The sequence below is a fragment of the Mytilus trossulus genome, chromosome 5 (assembly GCF_036588685.1).
Source record: "Mytilus trossulus isolate FHL-02 chromosome 5, PNRI_Mtr1.1.1.hap1, whole genome shotgun sequence".
NCBI lineage: Eukaryota > Metazoa > Mollusca > Bivalvia > Mytilida > Mytilidae > Mytilus > Mytilus trossulus.
The window spans coordinates 53,174,065-53,192,963 of NC_086377.1; positions in this window are offsets into that span (position 1 = coordinate 53,174,065).

The window sequence follows — 18,899 nt, forward strand, 5'->3', positions numbered from 1 at the left end:
AAACAACATTTTTCCTGATATTTCTGAAGTTTTCAAGTTTGAACTGTCAAGTACTCCAGCGGCATTATTCGAACCGTCAGGACTAATGCGACAAGCTCAAAAGGCAGCTTTAGGTGATGCCTTATGGGAAAAAAAGTCTGTTTAACTTCATTTCTTTCATTTCTTTGTACTGTAAACAACAAATGTGTTTGGCATTACCTGTGTGACGTATAACATATATTTGTGTTTTCATGTCGATCAAATTCCGTCAATGATACGTTCACCTTCAACAATATACATAAGGAATACGTTGCCTAGCTTTAAAATACCATACTCATAAGCCCGTGTCTTTATGTTGCTTTTAACGTGGCTGTGAAAAACTTTGATGATATCTTCATATTGCTCAGAACTAAGGCTCCCCAAGGGTGACTTGGGTATAGAAATATGGTCACTTGGTCTTCTCCCGCCGGCAGCAAAACGCTTGCCGAAGCGGGGCGTCTGTTTGGCTGTGCGGGATGTATCAAGTTCGCAGTCACGTCCGGTTAGAAGGGGGGCGTTTAATCCGATGCCTCGTGTAAAGAGAGTGCCATGCTCTTTGCACGTCAAGAACCCCTGCAACAACTCTTTGAGGGGTCCGTAGGTGGCCTGTTGTAAGGCAAAATGTCTGTCCCTATCAAATATACCCTCCTTTTCCGGTGGCAGTCCAAATTTCTCCGACCATCATCCCAGATGGCCTATATTGTATCATCCTACCTATTGTATTTATTGTGAACTTGTTCTCGTCCTGAATATGCATGACATATTTGCCACTGGACGTTAAGCAACCAACATTCAATCAATCAATCAGTACGGAGGCATTTAATATAGATAATTGTTCGTGCCATTGGTTAGCGACAAAATAGTTATTGTTAATATCGAGATGATTATTATGTTATTACCAATCAACGGGCAGGTGACGAGGGTGTCCATGTCGTGCATTCGGCGGAAAAAAGAAAGAGGCAACACTTTTCAAGAGAATCCTAAACGGAGACACCAACCCCAACGCGTCCTTATGTTCGGACGCCCATTCCAAACCCAAAGTAGGCGTTACAGTATGAGCGCTATCACTCTCTTACCTGAGCTACCCCCTGGAAACAGTGAAGATCGATCAGCTGGTGTGGATTAACCGCAATGCTTCTCATAACCTCCAGCACTTCTTGAAGTTATGAAAATAACAATGAATTATGTATTATTCAAAACTAACTTTTTTGTCTTTTGGAATTAGTATTCTCTTTTTGTTGAGATGAATGTTTACCAACACTTTGATTGCTGAAGAGGAGACCTTGACCTGGATCTCTGTTTTTCTTGAAGTAGACCTTGAACTGCATCTGTCTTTTTCTTGAAGTAGACCTTGAATAGGTACTTTTTGAAGACAATTGTGACCACTGATGTCTTGAGGATTTGGATCTTGACCTCGAATATGACCTAGACCTCTGACGCCTTACATATTGACCATAGCCAGAAATTAGTAATGGTTTTGCTAATTAATATTCATAATATGTAAATGAAATCTAAAATCGTTAAAACACGGATATTACAAGTTGCCCGTCACAGAGTCCTTATTTACATCACTTTGATATTTCCGGAAAGTTGTCAGGCGGTCAAAATCAAAACAATAAACGCGAATGTTGTGAATTTTCGTTGTTTTCGTGAGTTTATTCTCTTGAAATATCCCCAAGGGTGACTGGGGTATAGAAATATGGTCACTTGGTCTTCTCCCGACCAGCAGTTAAACGCTTGCCGAAGTGGGGCGTCCGCTTGGCTGTGCGGGATGTATCAAGTTCGTAAGTTCATTTATCTGCTCATTAGTATGTAGTCTCCTGTGTCTAAAACCTCGGATGTTTCAGGGGTCTCTACGCTACTGCCATAGGTAACAGGATAGCGCTAACCGATATGGACACGGCCTTGAATGTTGACTTTGACTCTTGGGCATGTATATAATCTGCCATCATCATATTTTACAAGGAAATGACTTGACTCACGGGTTGTTGCTCTAGTAGCCATTTTATCCCCAAGGGTGACTGAGGTATAGAAATATGGTCACTTGGTCTTCTCCCGACCCGCAGTAAAACGCTTGCCGAAGTGGGGCGTCCGTTTGGCTGTGCGGGATGTATCAAGTTCGCAGTCACGTCCGGTCAGAAGGGGACGTTAAATCTGATGCCTCGTGTAAGGAGAGTGCCACGTTCTTTGCACGTTAAGAACCCTTGCAACAACTCTTTGAGGGGTCCGTAGGTGGCCTGTTGCAAGGCCAAATTCCTATCCCTATCCAATATACCCTCATTTTCTAGTGGCAGTCTAAATTTTCCCGATCATCATTCCAGATGGCCTCTATTGTATTAACCTACCTATTGTATTTATTGTGAACTTGTTCTCGTCCTGAATATGCATGAAATATTTGCCACTGGACGTTAAGCAACCAACAATCAATCAATCAATAGTAGCCATTTTAAGTATAATAATTGATTTTTTTTTTAGTACTATTTATATTATAACTCTTAGTTTAAAAAAAAAACTCGGTAAATTAAACACTGTTTGCATGAAGACTTAAAACATTTTAAAACTTAAAACTGTGCTGAAAATTTGAGAATCTAAACCAACACTGATTGAAAACCTGATTGCTAAATTTTCTCTTCAACCATTAAGCCAACTTTAAGCGCACACTACTTACAAAAATTCGTCATTTAATGAAAATTTCCTCTCCGAGCAAAAAATGTATCACCTTTTCAATATCTCATGTTTGTAGCCCTTGGTTCAGAATATTGAAATAAAACATAAGCATTCTCATAATTTGAGAAACCTGTCCAAAAAAACATGCGTTTTGGATTTCCTTCATGTGTTGTAAGCTCAAAATCTGCTTAGCTTGGCGTTCATTTTTTTTCGGACCATGAAGATCATTTTTATTTTTAGCAAAATGCAGATCAAATTGAACTTAGAATGTCAATATTTTCTTATGTATACTGTTTTAATTGTGCAAGGCATTTGCATGAAGCCTTCGTGTTAAAATATTTTCCTGGCAAAGTATTTACATGTATGTGATGTTTTCATGGATGAAAGACAAAATTGGAAAAAAAACAGGATACAAACAAGACTGTTCAAGCAGGAAGTAGATATAAATACTAATAGAGGTAGGACTGTCAGGTCAATAAAAAAACACTCTTATTCAAATATTATAATTTTGGGGAAACGATGTTGGAAATAAAATCTCCATTTAACAATTTACATATGCATTCATATCATTAATAATCAGTAACACCCAAACGTGCCAATACGAACTAAGAAAATGACCGAGGTAAGTCTGACCTAAATCTCGGTTTTCAAAATCATATACAACAAAGATACAGTACAAATAGAAATGTGTATTTGCTATGGGATACTCATGAAGTGCATTTAAAATTTGAAAGCCAGTCTCGTCAATAAAATTCGCGTTTGTTTTTCAAATACTTGAAAACAACACGTTTAAGAGTTGCTTGCGTCCGAAGCACTGTTCTGGATTTACCTTCATCAGGAGCGCTCAGGGCCAAACATTTGAAATTCGAAATTCATCTAAAGCCAACTAAGATGAACAGCAGCAAATATAAATACTCCAACGCGAGAACAGACTTCGCCTATGCCAACTATACAGATACAATGTGCAGAATATTATTTAAAAAAAAAACATTGTCACTGGTGAGTTCAAAACGATTTAACAAATCTGGCTATTTGCAGTTGGTTTAGGTGTCAAGTACTTTCTAAGGCTCTTTGCAAAGAGAACTGTCTTCCTTCCGTTCACCTTGTATACACCATTCCCCATATCGTCTGTAATGATGAATTGTCCTGTCCCTCTGTGTACCATCTTGTCCCAACATCTTTTGATTCGTTCACCAGGTAGGGATGATTTCTGGTGGTTCTGTCATGGTATTCTTACTGCTTAGTCTAAGTTTTTTTTATTTCTTCGTTGGTCTTTCTGGATCTTAATCAGATGGACAAATGACATCATTCTATCGTTCATTTCTACTTCATCTGATTTATCTGAAGGCATGTGGCTATAGCTCAGTTGGTACGGTATGTTTTCTGTCATATTCTAGGAAGAAAGGAGTCTGCTTTGTTGCCTTCTGGACACATGTTCTCGCAGCAAAAGCAACTTGTAGATATTGGTCCCAGTCATTTCCATTCCTCCCGAGTGAGTTGCACAGGGTCTTGTTAAACCTCTCTGTGAGCCCATTGGTTTGAGGATGGTTAGGAGATGACACTTGGTGGTGTATATTTAGCTTTGAACATAGGATTGAGTTGACCTTGTTTAACAAAATTCTCTATGATGACTTTAGGTGATGTCCCGTGTCGGCAAATCACTTCAATGATGAACTCAGCAATATGGTGTGGATGCTTGGATGGAATTGCCTTAACCTCTGGGTACTTCATGAAATAGTCTGTAAGGACTGCAATATGTTGTTATTTTCTGTGGTGTGAAGTGGACCCACACTATCATGTTTGTAATTAAGCCGATGCTTTAGTAAGGTGTTCAGAACATAAATTTAAAGTTATTATGTTTGGCTGATCCAGAAATTTTATAGAAGGGGAGAGGGGTGCCAATCCAAGTGATTTTCTATATAACCAAATAAAATATAAGCTCCCCCCCATCTGCCTAAGATTATTATAATAAGAGGATGTATTGCTATAAATAAAAATAAAACATAATTTCAAGTTTTTGATGCCTCTGCTGGTAGACGTTTCGTCCCCGAGGGTATCATCAGCCTAGTAGTCAGCACTTCGGTGTTGACATGAATATCAATTATGTGGTCATCGTGAAAAAGTCTGTAAGGACTGCAATGAATCTGTGGTGTGAAGTGGACCCACAAGATCAAGTGTTTATAAATGCCTTTCTGGGGGAATCTGCTCTAATACATGCGATGCTTTGGTGAGTTGTTCAGAATATAAATGTAAAATTATTATAATTCGCTGATCAAGAACTGTTAAGAGGGGAGAGGGGTGCCCATCCGAGTGTTTTTCTATGTAACCAACTAAATTTTTCCCACATAGGCTCGACCCCCTCCCACCTTGCCTAAGATTATTATAATAAGAGTATTCATTGCTAAAAATAAAACATAATCTCAAGTTTTGAATTGTTTTTGATTTTAGAGACAGAAGCTACGTAACAGTTTTCCAAAAAAACAAAACAATTCAAGAACAAGATAGGTTTTTTTTTCTTCTAAAATCTGATTTATTGCACTATTGCTGTTATAATGAATACCATGTCTACAGCATTTGACAGGGAACCCTTTTAGTGTTAGTTTCAGTAAATTAATAAAAATATAGGGGTTAAGAAATTTTGTTTTTGCCCACTACCACAGGGCAAATTGGTATCAGGATTTGCCTAGCCCTGTTGAAAGAACTACTAGCCCATCAAAACTGACCTGCTAGCCCTAAAATGCCTTACAAATTTTGAGTTTGATGCAATAGTCATGAATTCTGTATACTTAATAATTTTTATACATTGTACAGTAGATTTTTTCAAATTGGATACCCAAAAATTTGGTCAACAAAAAATATTCCATTAGCAGATACTCAATTTATCGTCGATATTTGAATTTTCACTGAATATTCTGATATAAGAGTTGACCAAATCCCAAGCTGATACAAGTCTTTACCATTGCTATAGATGGGAACATATACTCTTTGCATGCAAGTCTTTTATGGAAACTTAAAAAAAAAAACTCATTCTAATTTCAGCTTGATAGCCTTAATTTTCCTTGATAGAATGTCGTTTTCCTTTCGTCTCTGGATGATTTGTTACTATCAATTTCTGTGTATTTTAAGACTCTCCCCATGCACATTATCTTATACTAGTAGTGCCGACAGGAATGAAATTGAATTAAAGAACTACACGAACTTTTTTTTTCCATCAGTGTCTTGTAATATTCTTCCAAGCTTTTCTATTGTGCATTCCTGAACTGTAAAAAATTGGGTTAAGATGATATGTTAAAATGTAGAATTCATCATTTTCTTAACATTTATGTGTAATTCATGAATAACAGAACCGCAAAATGTTTTTGAAATATATAATATTTTTACACATATTAAACGCCTTCTGTTTAAAGCACTTTTCCATTAACAAATATAAACTCAGCACATTGGAACCAGTTGAACTCGTTAATAAGAAATCTTAACATGCAAATAAATTAGTACCTCCCACACAAATAATGCCACATATAATCACGAAATAAACTTTGACGAATAATAAATGTTTTTATATTTTATAAAGCCATTTTTCCTCCATCAAACATTAATTTCTTAGGGCAATTTTCATTAGAACAGTCTTTTCCATATACTGAAAAAAGAAATACAAACTCAATAAACGTTTTGTCATATTTTACCTTGTCTAAAACGTGTATTTCTCAAAAACAAAGGAATAAACATGGTTCATCTGACCTTGACCTAATTTTCATGGTTCATTGGTCTTTGTTTAGCTATCTTGGTTAATGTTAAGTGTATGTGAAAGTTTTAATAAAGCCTTATATTTTAGGACTATCAACATAATATTAATGATTAGTAAAGAAGGCGAGACATTTCAGTGTGTGCACTCCTGTGTAAATATTTTAAACATTCTTTAATTTACGTACATAATTATATAATATTTGCCAATAGCTACACCTTTTGCTTTCAGCACATTGTGATCAAGCCATAGGTGACCGTAAAAAATCTGAAACACGGTTTAGTCAACAACTAACGACGGAAAACTTGAGTAATTTCCCCTTATTCCTAAACAGTTAGGACCAATACTCCCAAAATCAATACCAACCTTCCTTTTATGGTCATAAACCTTGTGTTTAAATTTCAAGCACATTTTTACATTTTAATATTTTATGATGTATTTAAATGAGTAATTATTGTTGCAAACTCCATTAAAATTTTGAATTGAGATCAGTTTTGGAATAAAGGAAAGGGGGAAGTGAAATAAAAAATGGGGGGGAATAATTTTTTCTCATTTGAAATTTCATAAATAAAAAGAAATTTCTACAAATTTTTTTTGGAGAGGATTAATATTCAACAGCATAGTGAATTGCTCTAAGTCAAAACAAAAATTTCTAAGTTCATAAGACCACATTGATTCTGTGTCAGAAACCTATGCGGAGACAAGAAGTATGAAAAACTTATAAAAGTATTGTCGGAGTGTTATGTCTTGCAGCAATCACGAGAAAATGAACCAGTTATCATTAAACATTGAAAAAACGAATAATGTATTTATTTTATTTATGTGTACATTTTGATTTAAACATAACGTGTTTTTTTTTTCAGAAGTGCACTAAATTGGGCTTACACTGTTGGCTACAGACGTATGGGTCAAGGGGAAGATCTACATGACTTCCCACTTTTTCCATTTTTTTATTATCATCATTATGGCCAGAAGGGTCTTGGAATCTGTTCATTAACACAGCAACTTGAAATAACTTGTCTGTTCAAGCTTCAAAGATATCCATGGAACATATAAGCGATATGCAGTATGTATGTGGCACATATTGTAGACTTGGTCTGGAGGCTCACCAATCATGTCACTCCTGTGTCTCATTGCAACATCCAGAACCAAAAGGGTCCAATACAACATTGTGAAAGTCACAAAGAAATGAATACGGGGAAATTGTAAACATACATTTGGGAAAGTAACATAATTAAAAATGTATGAAATGTTGTTAATGTAAAATTTCTGTATCATGCTGAAGAAATATGACCCCTTTTGTAGCCTCTTTTTATGCAGTAATACTGTGGTTCTTATCTACTATATATACCTCACATTCAGAAAAGATTTATTCTTTGTAACCGAATTAATCTTTGTCAATAAGGCCAATTATGGTTGGAGCATTATCAACCCCTTCTTTGAACCTCTTTGGTGGATGTTTTAAGGTATATATGTCTAGGAATTTGAACCGTATTACCTTAAATAAATTATGCTTTTAATCAACTATCTTCTGTTCAACCTTACCCCCAAGGGTGACTGGGGTATAGAAATTTTGTCACTTGGTCTTCTCCCGACCGGCAGTAAAACACTTGCCGAAGTGGGGCGTCCGTTTGGCTGTGCGGGATTTATCAAGTTCGCAGTCACGTCCGGGTAGAAGGGGGTCCGTAGGTGGCCTGTTGCAAGGCAAAATATCTGTCCCTATCCAATAAACCTTCCTTTTCTGGTGGCAGTCCATATTTTCCCAACCATCATGCCAGATGGCCTCTATTGTAACAACATACCCATTGTATTTATTGTGAACTTGTTCTCGTCCTGAATATGCATGAACGTTAAGCAACCAACAATCAATCAATCAATATGTTCAACCTTGCAGACTCTTCAGTTGAGCTTTCGTCATTTGATTCTCGATAAATGTTGTCTTAAGCTTGCTGTGCTGTGATCAGATATTACCAATTGATGTACTAAAACAAGTTACGTAGTCCTTCTTTGATTTTTTTGGCCTTTTCCTTTTCCCCGACTGTTCTTCAGAAGCTTCTCCTATATCAAATTTGAAGAGGCATATGTTGCGTTTCTTCTTAGTGAAACCAGTAAAAATTTCTACTGATAATCACTGACATGATCAGACTTTTCCAATGGAATTGATTCGAGATCTTTATTTTGGGATGGCCTTGGTAACATATCCATTGCAATTTTAGAAACCTTTGATGGCGATGGATCAGGTGATTCCAGAACTGATTTCGTTGTTTTGCCAACTGAAGCCAGTTTAAGCATGACACTAGACAATTTTGTGCATATTTTTTTCCAAATTGTCAACAAGAATTTCCTGCTGGAAAAACCTTTCTTTTAGTTCCGTATCTGTTCCCCCGCAAACTATTTTCGTTTTATCTTTCGATCTCAAAATAACTATTCCGTCCCACTGGGTGTCCATTTTTAAATGGAGCAATTCCTAGTAATTTACATTTTTTCTCCTGTGGTGAATCCCTTTGATTCTGTTGGCTTTGCCTTGTTTTCCTTTTGGGAACATGTCCCGCTTTCTTTTCTCAAGTACTGTTCTCTATTTCTTTTTCTGGAGCTTCGATATGTTGAGGTGTTCATGGAGTAGCAGTGTATATCATACTCTCCTCTGAATCTACAAATAAATTAATGTTGAAATATTGCGTAATCAGGATTTCAATGATCATAAAGCTGTGGATTAATAGAAATCGTTTGTTTCATAACCAGGATTTTAATGATCATAAAGCTGTGGATTAATAGAAATCGTTTGTTTCATAACCAGGATGTTAATGATCATAAAGCTGTGGATTAATAGAAATCGTTTTTTTCATTCATCGAGATGTATATATTTATTTGGAAAAAAAGTGTAAATAATCTTTTTTAAATGTTATCTTCCCCCTTTTAAAAAAAATGTCTTTAACAGAAATAGTTACCTCTTCTCCTATGTCAAACAGATGCACCGTCAATTTTTAAAATGCAGATCATTTTAATATGTACAGAAGATGTATCTATGGTATGAGTGCAAATGACCCACTTTTAATCCAAGTAATAATGTTTTCTTTCACACAGAAACTATTAAAAATTACGGTATTCCGTCCATTCGACATAAGCCAATAGATTTTAAAAAGTTGATTAAGTTATCAGTCTAATTAAATAAGTTACCATAGCTCTTTGTTTTACTTTTTGTTCTGGTTATAATACATCAGCCATTGTACATTCAATAAGAAACAACACGAGGAAAATAGACCATAGAAAAATTGGTTTCAGATACTTGTAAACAAAAGTTGGACACACAAAACATGTGTTTTAATTAAATTGATGTGATAATTACGTTATGGACACGATCATCATGATAATTAAATAATACTAGAACACACCCGCGAAATCGCGGGCATAAACAGCTTATGAACTGTTGTAGGATGATTGTTTGTAAAAGATATTATGTTTTGAGAATTACATAAAAGGTATCTCCCTTTTTCCAAAGTCCGATATTTGTTTCGTTTCTGCTAAATACAATTATATTCGTGTTTCTGGCCTACGACCACAATTAATCTTCTCCTTTGCTACAATGCTTCTTTTGGTAAAAGTCAAATCAAATTAGAAATGGTGCAAATTTTTAATTTGATTTGATTAAATGTAACTGCTTATATATAGACCATTATTAGTCTAAAAATTATGCTTCTATGACAATCCATCAGTGCTTTTTTGAGAGAGCCTTATTAACATACCAATGGTAGGATTTGAATCATGTATAAATGACAAATACCGACTAAGGCTAATTTGAGGGATTCTCGATTGGAGGGCTCCTGATCCCGAAATCCCGGGCTAAAAACCATGAAATCCCGAGAAGCAGATTTTAAAGAAATTCAAATCCCGAAATCGAAAAATATATTCCTACCCGTAAGGATCAATCCCCAGATCCCGAGCTTAAAAACACCCAAACCGACCCCGACGCCCAGAAAAAGGTCCTTCCTCCCTCTAATCTCTACCTTTCTTTCATTTTTGCCAAATCACTATTTTCCATTTTAAATTCCCAATACAGAGAGTCTATATTACATGTAGATAAACGCGAAAAATATTTGTCCTCTCTAAGGGATATAATAGTTGTGATTTTTGCGATTTAAACACCATGATATGGAGAATGCTCTACGATTGTTTGTACTTGTGTCACATGTTTTACTTATTTTAATATAAATGCAACTGGTATGACCCCTTGAATAGTATAATGTTATAACATTTAAAAAAAAACAGTAGACAGAATACAGCGATTCTTTTTATATATTAAAGAAGTATAATCGTAGTTTACATGTAGATAAACGCGAAAAATAATTGTACTCGCTAAGGAGGTATAATAGTTGTGGTTCTTGTGACCTAAACACCATGCAACGGAGAACGCTCTGATTGGCTTATCTATTTTTCTGTTTTTGTTATCTATCATACGATTGGTTGTATTTGTGCATGTTTCAAACGGGAAGTCTTATCTATGACTTAAAGTAAGTCTTATTACGGAATCATTTCCGGACTCCGTTTTTGTCATTTTTCTCTCAAAATAACCCAATCTGAATAATCATAAGAATGGATGACAAATGCGGCTATGCATGTTACCTATAGTCCTGGTAAAATAGAAATTCTAGAAAATAGAAATAACAGAACTCCTAGAAAAATTCAAAACGTAAAAGTCCCATAAAAAATGATAAGCAAGTGTCATATTCTTGCAGACATTAGTATAGAGTAATCTGTTTGCTCAGCAAGTTGGGAAAACCGTGCAATTTGTATGCAAAGGAGTAGGGTCATTTTTAGGCCCAATCTCAAAACTAGTGGTGTGAAGGATTTCTTGGTGAAACTAACATGACTTTGCAATAAAATGATATTTTCTATCACTTTTGGCCATTGTTGGGCCAAAAAGTAAAAAAAATCAAGAAAAAGTGAGAATTTCAGGATTTAAGTAATAAAAAATTTATTAAGCACAATTTAAATGTTTCCAATAATGCATATGTTATAGAACAACACCAACAACCACTAGAAGCCCGATTTCAGTCTGAAACGGCCATTTTGGTCTGATCACATCTTGATTGACTGGATTTACCGCTAGAGAAATTCGTCCAGATATTTCAGATCGTTTAGTCGCCGTTCAGATCGATAGCCTCATCAGGTAAATCAGTTCGTTAAGGCGTATCAAGACGGAAAAGACTGAATCGTCTAGCGGGTTGTTTAGACCCGTTAAGACCGTGTCAGACCAAAACAGACCATTGATACAAAATTACGTTCAACATGTTCAGACCCTGTTTAGATCCGTTTAGTATACCGGTTTGATAACACGAGTTGCGCCCCTTCTACTCGATAATGCATTTTAGATTAATTTGTATATATGTTTTTTTTTAAATTAGGATTTGTTTGAAGTATTATTTTGATTAATTACAAAGAAAAATTAAATCTTCTGTTGATTCTTTATTTCTTTTCTTGTTTTGTCGAGGAACTAATAAATTATTCGTCTATATATGTTGTTTATTTTTTAATAAATGTTAGTTTATATAAATGTATATTGGTAATTAAATGCAAGGACGTATGTTAATTGTATACACACCAGAATGTATGCCATAAACCTTAAAATGTTGTGAACACCGGTGAAAATGTTTTTCGTATTTGAAGATTAGTAACGGAAAATCCTAAACGTAACCTAAAAAAGTTAAGGATCCACAGAAATGCACCGGAGGCAAATTAACACATGCATATTTTGGTTTTATGTATGACATTTGCTTTAATTCGTTTTCTGTTGATATATGTCCTAGTTAACCGTTGAAGCTGTTGCTTTTTGTTTGCATGTGTATTAATTTAGTGAGATTTACTCTATTTAAGTTGGAAAAAAATATTCCCGACATCCGGAAATTCGAAAAAAGACTTCTCGGATCCCGAAACCTGATCATCATACTGCATTCATTCAGTCTCTGTCGGGACAGTGTTAAAGTATCACCGTATAATATGCATTTTCTAATCCATATGATAGGTATACTGTACTTAGTATACATATGGCGTTAACTTAAACAAAATCTATTTTAGTTAAAATGGTTGAGTTCGATGGCACGTGCTAGTAATCAACCGGGTCAACAGGTAACAAAATCAATGATCCGTAACGTAAGAAAGTACATGCCTATTATATATTACAATTACTCTCATCATCATTCTTAATAGAAAGGTGCCGTAGGGCTAAACGTTAATAAAGAATTAATGAATTTGTGTATACACGTATTAGTGATGTCTGATCGTCAGTTTTTAATATACATGCATATGTTTTCAAGATTTTAAATTGAGCGAAAAAACATGAACTGTTCGGAAGTTTGTTAAGTATTCAAAAGAAACTTTTCGCTTCTCTACTTATATAGTTTACAGAGTATTCCTTTAAATTATGTCAGTTAAATAAAGTAGTGTGTATTTGTATTCTATTTATTTTGCTAATTGTATCATTATAATATTCATTTTGTATTTCACTACTATATATACTTTAAGTTGTAGTGTGATTGATTGTTGGTTGTTAAAAGTCCAGTGGCAAATATTTCATGCATTTTCAGGACCAGCTGTAAGTTGAAGACATATATGGAACTCACCGGTGTAGTTTTCACGTGTTATAATAGATAAAAGATTAATAAATTTCTAAAATATCGAAACATAAAGGAGGCAAGGCGCATGGAATACCCGCACTTATCAGTTCTTTTCTCTGTTTTGTCTTAAAAAAATAATGTTATTTTTTTTTTATATGTTTATATAATTCACGATAACTGCGGTGTATACGTGCTGTCAGACGAAAGATAAATATGTGCCCTTTAAATGTCTTTTTTACCATGGATCGCTTGCTTTCGTGGTATTGAATGGAAGCTGCGCTCAAAGTACTAATTCTTTGGCGTATAACGACCAACCATGATGTAAACAATCTTCTAAAGATTAATTTTGAAATGTCTGACATTGTAAAGTTCGTCTACAGTAAAACTTGTAAAATGCATTTTTTTGTACAAAAAACACTTCATTTTGTTATAAAAATTTTAGTTCGAAAAAAACTTTTTTTTCATACATTTTTTGTTCGATTTAAAGCCAATGTTATCATTAACTACGTTTCAATATTATTTTACAAATATTTTATCATATTCCATCCAAAATAAGAGACTAATTTTTCATGTTTTAAAAAATTAAGGTGTTGCAATACTTTTTTCCATGTGTATATATGTTTCTGCATGGGTGATTTGTACAGTTATATAAATACAGATTTAATGTTTTTACAAAATGCATTCATTTACACGTAATGAACGAATTTGGTAATTGTCATTGTTTGTCGGGAATACACGTACTTGTAATAATTATCCATTCATTTGACTGTTTTTCCCCGAGGGCTAATCATAACCTATGCCATATGGCATGGAAAAAAGTAAAAACACAAAAATACCGAACTCCGAGGAAAATTCAAAAGGAAAATCCTAAATCAAAAGGCAAAATCAAAAGTCCAAACACATCAAACGAATGGATAACAACTGTCATATTCCTGACTTGGTACAGGTATTTTCTAAAGTAGAAAATGGTGGATTGAACCTGGTTTTATAGCTAGCTAAACCTCTCACTTGTATGACAGTCGCATCAAATTCCATTACATTGTCAACGATGTATGAACAAAACAAACATACTCAAAGAGTAAAAATGTCAAAAATAGGGGTACAGCAGTCATTATTGTGTTATCATCTTAATATTACTATAAAAACAACAAATGTAACGAAGAATCACAAAAAGGCATACATCAAAATTAACATACTCATTTTGCTTTTCTTGTACCACTTAATTTATGTATATAAAGTCTACCCGTCAAGGAAAGAAGGTTTTCATTACTGGAGAGATTAATAGAATAGTTTGAAAGGGTTTAAGCTATTATTTCGGGCGATATCTATTTGTGCCAAAAAGTAACTCATTTGCGCCACAACTTAATTGCGCCAATACTTCTTTGGCGCCACTTAATTTTCAAAACTATAGGTATCATTTGCGCCAATAAAATAATCATCTAATTGCGCCAATTTTTTTTTTATTTATATAAAATAACTAAATGATTGACTTCCCTCCTTCTTTATCCGGGCTCGGGATCGGCAGTTTACCGACTGGCGGAGTTAAAGTCATTTTAATAACAAAAAGTATGCTGAATTAAAACGTTCACTTGTATAAATATACACAGTTACACCTTAAAATGTCTCTGTACATCATTGAACTAAAGGCTGGTTATGTAGTTGAGAATAGACACATATATAATGTCCTATCTTGAAGCCATGCATGTATAGTATAAAGTTGTTTGAAATATTTTGGACAAATTTTATAGATACCAGCAAAAACTTCCTCTGAAATTGTACACAGAAATTTTAAATTTTAAATTAGCTTTGCATCCTAATAAAATGATCCCGCTTTCTGGATCGTTACACAATACAAAGTCATCATCTTTGTTTGTAACAACACCAATAGCATCCACTATTCAGTAAAATTCGGCTGGAATTTAAGTTGAGCCGGTGAAGTTTTCTTCTCTCTATATACATTTACTGACGCACATATTTTAAATCTTTCTTTTCTTAGTTTTCTTCTTCAATTTTGAAGAGCTCTGGATTTATTATTTTTTTAAGGTAGCTCTGACAACATACCATTTGCTTTTCTTTTGCTATAGGTAAAAAAATATTTACAGGTAAATATGGCGCAATTTCATTTAATTAATTGGTAAAAAATAAAGGTTCCGTCGTCAGCATTCACGCCGACTAATTCAGCATTTAGGTTCAGTCTGTGGTTAAAGTTTTGTTTTACATCAAAATCGTTGTCAAACATAATGGAATTTCGGGAAATTGGGACATTGGCTTCTTTATGTCCAAAACACAGTATCCAGGGGAAAATTTTGCAAATATTTATTTTCATTTTTCCGTATTTTACTACTAGATGGACTTCGTTTTTCCTGAACAGTTAATTTCATGTTTTGTCTGAGGTTAAAGATTTTTGTGCAGCCATCAATAACCGGTTTGTTTAACCGTACAGTTGCAAGTTAAATGCATATATCCATGCAGGTCAAGATCATGATAATGATAAATGAATGTTGAAACTATTTTGTTCTACATGGCGCTGGACTTTCACTCGTTTGTTCAAAATGCAACAGTCAGACTGAGAGCATGTATATATCTTATAAGTGGGTGTGGCTTTTTTCCACCTATTTTCAAACTTGAAAGGAGACCTCTTTCAGCGACACGAGTCTAGAACATGTACATGTGGCAGTTGCAAGTAATAGCTATATAAATATAAAAGAGAAGATGTGGTATGATTGCGAATGAGACAACTGTCCAAAAGAAACCAAAATTACACAGACATTAACAACTATATGTCACCGTACGGCCGTCAACAATGAGCAAAGCCCATACCGCATAGTCCGCTATAAAATGCATTTCAAAGATACTATAATTAGAATGAAAGATTATAGAGTATATTAAACGTACTTACAAAATATGTCATCTTGTAGAATGTGATTTCACAAATATATTATTTTCAAATTCGCAGTCCAAGTCAACGTAAAATCAGTTACACACACTTTTCATGGTATAAATCCATTTCAACAATATCATTTCAAACACACACTAGCTTGCCTTTTCATTAATTTAAATAATACAAATTCAGCTAAATTTTGTTTATTCCCATCAACAGAGAAATCTCACACTTATCCTAGACGTTAATAATACTCATGCACTTCAATTTTATTAAACAATTTATTGATACGGATGACAACACTTTAAAAATACGGTTACATCAGGGTGTAAAAAAAGTGAATTTGTTTTAATTTGAATTCAAAGATAGATTAAACGGTAGCTTTAATAGTGAAATGTACTATTTTTTGAAGACTCGCCTAAATGTATGTTGCATAGATGTATTTGACCCCAACAATTTTATTAAGATCATGCTGTAAATTATATTTATAAAACCATTCATTTGTAAATACCGATATATCTGCTCACTGTTTGAATATAGAAACTTGTCGATTTTATAATATTGAGACATATCCGAGATTTTGTATTATGTGTGATAAACAAGTAATTGAAGATGAATATCATTTTATTTTAGTATGTGAAAAGTAATGAACTTCGAAAGAAATTTATCAAACCATATTGTTGGAGGAAACCGTTGAGTCATAAACTTATAAGACGATCAATGCATTTGAACGGGGACATATAGTTGGAACTCGCCCCTTTTTTTTGTGTGATCGGTTGGGACCCCAATACAGGCTCATAGTATTTTGAAGCATTTTTGAAGTAATCAAATATAATAAACCAGAGACATATATAACTTGTAATTTATGTCTCTAAATGGACGAATGATAATTTTTACGAAAAGAAAGAAAAAGCAAGTCTATCCGAAAGGTGATTGTCTATTTGATATTTAAAAGGAAAATGTATAACTATAGTGTGTTCATTGTAAACTTCAACCATAATGCATAGAATTGTCTCTGCATGTTTATAACAGTCACAAGTCACTTCTAGAATTAAAGGTCAGCGATCGATTAAAAATTCGTGCAATTATATTTTGTCAAAATTTTCCAGAACACGTTAATTTAATATCAGAGCCATATAATACATGTTTTATATCTTTGACTATTATGCTAGTAGACTAGTATAGTTTTCTCAGGTTATATTCTCCGTTGATATGTATCTTTCCTTTAAAGTCTTGTTTTTTTTTCTCTAACACTTTAGAATAGTATATACGGGACAACTTCCGAAAATAATCTTTCAAAATGCAAATTTAAAACTTGTATGTCAAATAATTTGACCACATGACAAAATTCTACAATAAACATTGGTCACGCTCGACAGATTTCGATATGAGACAGTCACACGTGCCGTTACAATAGCCAGTGTACACGCATCAGCGCACACATGTATGTCAAATAGGTCTGATTGGAGGAATGTTTCCGAAAACACGCCTACCTCAAACTAATACCCAATCAAACGCCTTTACCAGAAACATAAATAATACTTGGAGATTTGGTTGCGTATTATATTCTTTTATTATTTTATTATTTACTTAATCTTAATTTTTTTACTTTTTTTATTCATTTATTTATCCAAATTTTTGCTTTTTAAATTTTTGTTTTTATTAAACTTTCTTATCATTCTAAATTATTTAAATTACCACATGGTAAACATATTAAATTATTTAATGCCCAAAAAGGCGCAAGCCAGGGCCGACCGTGCAAGGGCTGTATAGCCAGTCAAGGTCGTTAAAAACTTCCATTTGTTGGTTGCGTATTCAACATTTGAAAAAGTTTATAACACTCTTTAATTCGAGCTAAGAAGCAAATAATATGCCCGAAATGCAAGTTTCCCAATAAATTTCAGCTATCTAGTGATGAAATAAATTAAAAAAAAAAAAATTAAAAGTTTTTCGAGTTATATAACTATAAGTCTTTTATCTGGCAAGAACAGCCCAATTTAGCGGACAAGCAGTCAAGTTATTCTTTTTGCTGTTACTGAATATATCAAGAAAGAAAATAAATCCCGATATTAATTTGAAACTTTGTTACTGAATACTTTTCCAAGAAAATATTCACATCTCTTGGTAACATGCATGTCGGGACAGAAAATTCTCTTGGGACGTCCAGTAGCATATATATAACGTGCATGTTGGAACAGAAAATTTGGCATACAGTACTTCAGAACGATGTTCACATTATAATACATTATACCCAACAATTGTGATGACGAATTCCTTCCTTTGTTCGAGAACAATTTTATTTAAATAGAAATCTGTGATTTTACTTTGTCCATTACTTCGACGAACCAGAGCAGGTTAAATATCGACCTGTTTTTAATTCAAATTGGTTCTTTTCTTCTTCTTTTGGTATACAATAGTCCATCGACATCCCATGATAACATGCTCAGTGGCGGATCCAGGAATTTTCGTAAGTGATGGCCCACTGACTGACCTAAGAGAGGGACCGCTCCATTCACGGTTCAGTGATTCCCTATATAAGCAACCAATTTTTTTCCCAAAAAGGGAGGGGGCAAATTGCATGTTTATTTATGTTTAATTGTCATTTTGCTTATTTTCTTTGGTTACATCTTCTGACATCAGACTCGGACTTTTCTTGAATTGAATGAATTTTAAATGTACGTATTGTTATGCGTTTACTTTACTACATTGGCTAGAGGTATAGGGGGAGGGTTGAGATCTCATAAACATGTTTAACCCCGCCGCATTTTTTGCGCCTGTCCCAAGTCAGAAGCCTCTGGTCTTTGTTAGTCTTGTATTATTAAATTTTAGTTTCTTGTGTACAATTTGGAAATTAGTATGGTGTTCATTATCACTGAACTTGTATATATTTGTTTAGGGGCCAGCTAAAGGACACCTCCAGGAGCGGGAATTTCTCGTTACATTGCATTGAAGACCTGTTGGTGACCTTCCGCTTCTTCTT